A 7921-nucleotide genomic window follows, 5' to 3' on the forward strand; every position below is an offset into this window, starting at 1 on the left:
CTTTGTCAAAGACCGCACACCGCTCGTTCCCTTATACCCCGACAAGGTGTTCGTGCTGACGTTTTGCGAGGCCTTATTTTACCGCCGTCGGCGCTATCAGGGGAAGCGGGCCCGCTCCTTCCGCCCTCCTGGAACCGTGCCTCGGCCCGGAGCGGCCAGGTTTACCCTCATACCGGTTCTCGTGACCTGCATTGACACTCGGCTCTTCCCCGGCCGCCGCAGCTCCCGCCGGTCCGACCAGCTGGGTCCGCCCCCCTGGACGGCACGCCTGGAGCGTTTGGACTTTGTCATTTTCATGACTCGTCTCCTCAAACTTTGTTCGACTGCAAGGGGGGCTGCCGCAGTCCGGGCCCAGCCTCCAGCGGTTGCCCCCGGCCGCTGGAGCTGCCAGCACCCCCTCGCCGTCAACACTCTCTCCCCGTTGGGACTTTGAAACTTTTCTGACCGTGCAAGCTTCGTCAAACGGCAATGGGGGGCAACCGGCGTTCTGTGCCCGGCCTCCTGGGGTCCTGCCCGGGCACATCGGAGGCTCAGCCTGGGTTTTCAGCCACCACGGGCAGGTGCACTCAGGGGGCCCACCGCAGCCGCCCAGGCCCACCCCTGCAGCCACCACGCAGCTGCCAACAGCCCGCTCTCCGTCACCCCCCAGCCCCTTCTGCATACATCTGCCGGGGGTGCTTTTTTGACTTCCCCCCTTTTGGCCTATGGGGAAAAGCCAGGGGGAAAACCTCCAGAGTCAGGCCGACCTTCTGGAACTCCAGCTCGGACTGGAGCCACCGGTTTGTCCCCTTCCCGGTTCTCAGGAGATGCATCGACACTCGGCTCAGCCCCGGCAGCCGCAGCACCCGCCGGCCAGGCCAGCCACGTCCGCCCCCCTGGCCGGCGCCTGGAGCGTTTGGACTTTGTCGTTTTTTTCCCCAAGACTCGCCTCTGCCAACTGCCAAGGACTTCAGCAGGGGCTGCCACGGCTGTTCCCCGCCTCCTGGGGTTCATGCCCGGGCACATCGGAGGCTCAGGCAGGGTCTTGAGCAACTACTGTTGGGTGCTCTCAGGGGGGCCCCTCCACACCCCCAGGCCGACCTCCAGGGGCTGCCCCCGGACCCTGGAGCAGCCTGCACCCCCCTCGCCGTCAACACTCTCCCCCCGTTGGGACTTTGAAACTTTTCTGACCGTGCGAGCTTCATCGGACGGGAAGGGGGCGACCTGCGGGCTCTGCCCGGCCTCCCGGGGTCCCTGCCCGGGCCCCGTGGGAGGTACAGGCAGGGTTTCTCACCTACTACCCGTAGGCACTCTCAGGGGGCCCTCCGCGCCCTCAGGCCGCCCTCCCCGGGCTTCCCCCGGGTCCGCGGAGCAGCCCGCCACCCCTCGCCGCACTGTCTCTCGCCCCCCGTCGGGACTTTGAAACTTTTCCCCCCCGTGCAAACCTCACCGGGGGGCAGAGGGAGAGACCTGCGGGCCGTGCCCGGCCTCCCGGGACTCCCTCCGGGCAGCGCGGGCGGCTCGGACGGGGTTTTCAGCGAGTGCTGGGGGGGGTGTCTTCGGGGGCCCCCCGCGGGCCCCCCGGGGCACCTGCGCGGGGTGGCCCCTGCTGCCAGGCACCCACTCCCCATCGACCATCCAGCCCCCCTACATACATCTGGCGGGGGTGCTTTTTTGAGTTCCCCCATTTTGGCAACTTGGCACCTCCTATGGGGAAACCGGCAAAATCATGCCGACCTCCTGGAACTCCGGCTCGGCCTGGAGCCGCCGGTTTGTCCCCTTCCCGGTTCTCAGGCATTTTCGGACTTTGTCATTTTTTCAGCACTCTGTCAATGCGGCCAGCGGGAGCTGCCGCGGTCTGTGCCCAGGCACCAGGCACTAAAAACGGACACAGTCGGAGGGTCAGGGGGTGTCTCGGCCAGATACTGAAAAACACTCAGGGGGTGCCCAGGCACCAGGCGCTCCAAACGGACACAGTCGGAGGGTCAGGGGGTGTCTCGGCCAGATACTGGAAAACACTCAGGGGCGCCCGGAGGCTGCACAGGGCCACCCCAGGCCGCTCCCCCGGGCACCCGGGCGGCCATATTGGCGGCTGAGACCCCCTCTTCAGCGAACGCCAGGGGGCGCTCAGGGGCACACGGGGGCTGCTCCACTCGCCCCAGGGCGGCCCCCGCGGGTACCCGGGCGGCCATATTGGCGGCTGGGACCCCCTCTTGAGCAAACGCCAGGGGGGCGCTCAGGGACGCACGGGGGCTGCTCCACTCGCCCCAGGCCGGCCTCCCTGGGTACCCGGGCGGGCACATTAGCGGCTGAGACCCCCTCTCCACCAGAGACCGGGGGGCGCTCGGGGACACACGGGGGCTGCTCCACTCGCCCCAGGCCGGACTCCCTGAGGCGGGCACATTAGCGGCTGAGACCCCCTCTCCACCAGAGACCGGGGGGCGCTCGGGGACACACGGGGGCTGCTCCACTCGCCCCAGGCCGGACTCCCTGAGGCGGGCACATTAGCGGCTGAGACCCCCTCTCCACCAGAGACCGGGGGGCGCTCGGGGACACACGGGGGCTGCTCCACTCGCCCCAGGCCGGCCTCCCTGAGGCGGGCACATTAGCAGCTGAGACCCCCTCTCCACCAATGACCGGGGGACGCTCAGGGACACACGGGGGCTGCTCCACTCGCCCCAGGCCGGCCTCCCTGGGTACCCAGGCGGGCACATTAGCGGCTGAGACCCCCTCTCCACCAGAGACCGGGGGGCGCTCGGGGACACACGGGGGCTGCTCCACTCGCCCCAGGCCGGACTCCCTGAGGCGGGCACATTAGCGGCTGAGACCCCCTCTCCACCAGAGACCGGGGGGCGCTCGGGGACACACGGGGGCTGCTCCACTCGCCCCAGGCCGGCCTCCCTGAGGCGGGCACATTAGCAGCTGAGACCCCCTCTCCACCAATGACCGGGGGACGCTCAGGGACACACGGGGGCTGCTCCACTCGCCCCAGGCCGGACTCCCTGAGGCGGGCACATTAGCGGCTGAGACCCCCTCTCCACCAAAGACCGGGGGGCACTCGGGGATACACGGGGGCTGCTCCACTCGCCCCAGGCCGGACTCCCTGAGGCGGGCACATTAGCGGCTGAGACCCCCTCTCCACCAAAGACCGGGGGACACTCAGGGACACACGGGGGCTGCTCCACTCGCCCCAGGCCGGCCTCCCTAGGTACCCGGGCGGGCACATTAGCGGCTGAGACCCCCTCTCCACCAAAGACCGGGGGGCGCTCAGGGACACACGGGGGCTGCTCCACTCGCACCAGGCCGGCCTCCCTGAGGCGGGCACATTAGCGGCTGAGACCCCCTCTTCAGCAAACGTCAGGGGACACTCAGGGACACGCGGGGGCTGCTCCACTCGCCCCAGGCCGGCCTCCCTGAGGCGGGCACATTAGCGGCTGAGACCCCCTCTCGACCAAAGACCGGGGGACGCTCAGGGACACACGGGGGCTGCTCCACTCGCCCCAGGCCGGCCTCCCTGAGGCGGGCACATTAGCGGCTGAGGCCCCCTCTCCACCAAAGACCGGGGGACGCTCAGGGACACACGGGGGCTGCTCCACTCGCCCCAGGCCGGCCTCCCTGAGGCGGGCACATTAGCGGCTGAGACCCCCTCTCGACCAAAGACCGGGGGACGCTCAGGGACACACGGGGGCTGCTCCACTCGCCCCAGGCCGGCCTCCCTGAGGCGGGCACATTAGCGGCTGAGGCCCCCTCTCCACCAAAGACCGGGGGACACACAGGGACACACGGGGGCTGCTCCACTCGCCCCAGGCCGGCCTCCCTGAGGCGGGCACATTAGCGGCTGAGGCCCCCTCTCCACCAGAGACCGGGGGACGCTCAGGGACACACGGGGGCTGCTCCACTCGCCCCAGGCCGGCCTCCCTGAGGCGGGCACATTAGCGGCTGAGACCCCCTCTCCACCAAAGACCGGGGGACGCTCAGGGACACACGGGGGCTGCTCCACTCGCCCCAGGCCGGACTCCCTGAGGCGGGCACATTAGCGGCTGAGACCCCCTCTCCACCAAAGACCGGGGGGGCACTCGGGGACACACGGGGGCTGCTCCACTCGCCCCAGGCCGGACTCCCTGAGGCGGGCACATTAGCGGCTGAGACCCCCTCTCCACCAGAGACCGGGGGGCGCTCGGGGACACACGGGGGCTGCTCCACTCGCCCCAGGCCGGCCTCCCTAGGTACCCAGGCGGGCACATTAGCGGCTGAGACCCCCTCTTCAGCAAACGCCAGGGGACACTCAGGGACACACGGGGGCTGCTCCACTCGCCCCAGGCCGGCCTCCCTAGGTACCCGGGCGGGCACACTAGCGGCTGAGACCCCCTCTCGACCAAAGACCGGGGGACGCTCAGGGACACACGGGGGCTGCTCCACTCGCCCCAGGCCGGCCTGCCTAGGTACCCGGGCGGGCACATTAGCGGCTGAGACCCCCTCTCGACCAAAGACCGGGGGACGCTCAGGGACACACGGGGGCCGCTCCACTCACCCCCAGGCCGACCTCCAGGGCCTCCCTCCCGGCCCCTGGAGCAGCCAGCGCCCCCTCGCCGTCAACACTCTCTCCCCCGTTGGGACTTTGAAACTTTTTCTGACCGTGCGAGCTTCATCGGACGGCAAAGGGGGCAAGCTGCGGTCCGTGCCCGGCCTGCTGGGGTCCTGCCCGGGGACATCGGAGGCTCAGCCAGGGTCTTGAGCCACCGCTGGCAGGTGCACTTTGGGGGCCCTCCGCAGCCGCCCCGGGCCACCCCTTGCAGCCAGCACACTGCTGCCAACAGCCCGCCGCTCTCCGTCACCAGCCAGCCCCGTCTGCACGCATCTGCCGGGGGTGCTTTTTTTGGAGAAATACTGTCACTTTGTCAAAGACCGCACACCGCTCGTTCCCTTATACCCCGACAAGGTGTTCGTGCTGACGTTTTGCGAGGCCTTATTTTACCGTCGTCGGCGCTATCAGGGGAAACGGGCCCGCTCCTTCCGCCCTCCTGGAACCCTGGCTCGGCCCGGAGCGACCAGGATTACCCTCATACCGGTTCTCACCACCTGCATCGACACGCGGCTCTGCCCCGGCCGCCGCAGCTCTCGCCGGCCCGGCCGGGTCCGCACCCCTGGCCGGCACGCCTGGAGCGTTTGGACTTTGTCGTTTTTTTTCTCCAAGAGTCGCCTCTGGCACATGCCATGGACTTCAGCGGGGGCTGCTCCCCGCCCCCTGGGTGTCCTGCCCGGGCACATCGGAGGCTCAGCCTGGGTCTTCAGCCCCTACTGGTAGGTGCGCTTTGGGGGCCCTCCGCAGCCGCCCGGGGCCCATCCCTGCAGCCAGCACACGGCTGCCAGCAGCCACCACACAGCTGCCAACAGCCACCACACAGCTGCCAACAGCCCGCTCTCCGTCACCCCCCAGCCCCTCCTGCATACATCTGCTGGGGGTGCTTTTTTGCCTCCCCCCGTTTTGGCCTATGGAGAAAAGCCAGGGGGAAAACCTCCAGAGTCAGGCCGACCTCATGGAACTCCAACCCGGCCTGGAGCCACCGGTTTGTCCCCTTCCCGGTTCTCAGGACATGCGTCGACGCTCGGCTCAGCCCCGGCCGCCGCAGCTCCCGCCGGCCCGGCCAGCCGGGTCCGCACCCCTGGCCGGCTCGCCTGGAGCGTTTGGACTTTGTCGTTTTTTTCTCCAAGACTCGCCTCTGCCAACTGCCGTGGGCTTCAGCGGGGGCTGCTCCCCGCCTCCTGGGTGTCCTGCCCGGGCACATCGGAGGTTCAGCCTGGGTCTTCAGCCCCTACTGGTAGGTGCACTCCGGGGGCCCTCCGCAGCCGCCCGGGGCCCACCCCTGCAGCCAGCACACGGCTGCCAGCAGCCACCACACAGCTGCCAACAGCCCGCTCCCCATCACCCCCCAGCCCAACTCTGCATACATCTGCTGGGGGTGCTTTTTTTACTTCCCCCGTTTTGGCCTATGGGGAAATGCCAAGGGGAAAACCTCCAGAGTCAGGCCGACCTCATGGAACTCCAACCCGGCCTGGAGCTACTGGTTTGCCCCCTTCCCGGTTCTCAGGACATGCATCGACACTCGGCTCTTCCCCAGCCGCCGCAGCTCCCGCCGGCCCGGCCAGCCGGGTCCGCACCCCTGACCAGCGCCTGGAGCGTTTGGACTTTGTCATTTTTTCTCAAAGACCAATCTCTGCCAACTGCCCTGGGCTTCAGCGGGGGCTGCTCCCCGCCTCCTGGGTGTCCTGCCCGGGCACATCGGAGGCTCAGCCTGGGTCTCGAGCCCCCTACTGGTAGGTGCACTACGGGGGCCCTCCGCAGCCGCCCAGGCCCACCCCTGCAGCCAGCACACGGCTGCCAGCAGCCACCACACAGCTGCCAACAGCCCACTATCCATCACCCACCAGCCCCTCTGCATACATCTGCTGGGGGTGCTTTTTTGACTTCCCCCCTTTTGGCCTATGGGGAAAAGCCAGGGGGGAAACCTCCAGAGTCAGGCCGACCTCATGGAACTCCAACCCGGCCTGGAGCCACCGGTTTGTCCCCTTCCCGGTTCTCAGGACATGCATCGACACTCGGCTCAGCCCCGGCCGCCGCAGCCCCCGCCAGCCCGGCCAGCCGGGTCCGCCACCCTGCCCGGCGCCTGGAGCGTTTGGACTTTGTCGTTTTTTTTCTCCAAGACTCACCTCTGGCACATGCCATGGACCTCAGCGGGGGCTGCTCCCCGCCTCCTGGGTGTCCTGCCCGGGCACATCGGAGGCTCAGGCAATGTCTTGAGCCACCGCTGGCAGGTGCACTACGGGGGCCCTCCGCAGCCGCCCAGGCCCACCCCTGCAGCCAGCACACGGCTGCCAGCAGCCACCACACAGCTGCCAACAGCCCACTATCCATCACCCACCAGCCCCTCTGCATACATCTGCTGGGGGTGCTTTTTTGACTTCCCCCCTTTTGGCCTATGGGGAAAAGCCAGGGGGGAAACCTCCAGAGTCAGGCCGACCTCATGGAACTCCAACCCGGCCTGGAGCCACCGGTTTGTCCCCTTCCCGGTTCTCAGGACATGCATCGACACTCGGCTCAGCCCCGGCCGCCGCAGCCCCCGCCAGCCCGGCCAGCCGGGTCCGCCACCCTGCCCGGCGCCTGGAGCGTTTGGACTTTGTCGTTTTTTTTCTCCAAGACTCACCTCTGGCACATGCCATGGACCTCAGCGGGGGCTGCTCCCCGCCTCCTGGGTGTCCTGCCCGGGCACATCGGAGGCTCAGGCAATGTCTTGAGCCACCGCTGGCAGGTGCACTCAGGGGGCCCTCCGCAGCCGCCCAGGCCCACCCCTGCAGCCAGCACACGGCTGCCAGCAGCCACCACACAGCTGCCAACAGCCCGCTCTCCGTCACCCCCCAGCCCAACTCTGCATACATCTGCTGGGGGTGCTTTTTTGACTTCCCCCCTTTTGGCCTATGGGGAAAAGCCAGGGGGAAAACCTCCAGAGTCAGGCCGACCTCATGGAACTCCAACCCGGCCTGGAGCCACCGGTTTGTCCCCTTCCCGGTTCTCAGGACCTGCACTGACACTCGGCTCAACCCCGGCAGCTGCAGCCCCCGCCGGCCCGGCCAGCCGGGTCCGCACCCCTGGCCAGCGCCTGGAGCGTTTGGACTTTGTCGTTTTTTCTCAAAGACCCATCTGTGCCAACTGCCCTGGGCTTCAGCGGGGGCTGCTCCCCGCCTCCTGGGTGTCCTGCCCGGGCACATCGGAGGCTCAGCCTGGGTCTTCAGCCCCTACTGGTAGGTGCACTCGGGGGGGCCCTCCGCAGCCGCCCAGGCCCACCCTTGCAGCCAGCACACGGCTGCCAGCAGCCACCACACAGCTGCCAACAGCCCGCTCGCCATCACCCCCCAGCCCCTCCTGCATACATCTGCCGGGGGTGCT

This window comes from Eleutherodactylus coqui, unplaced genomic scaffold, assembly GCF_035609145.1.
Source record: "Eleutherodactylus coqui strain aEleCoq1 unplaced genomic scaffold, aEleCoq1.hap1 HAP1_SCAFFOLD_543, whole genome shotgun sequence".
In the NCBI taxonomy this organism is placed as follows: domain Eukaryota; kingdom Metazoa; phylum Chordata; class Amphibia; order Anura; family Eleutherodactylidae; genus Eleutherodactylus; species Eleutherodactylus coqui.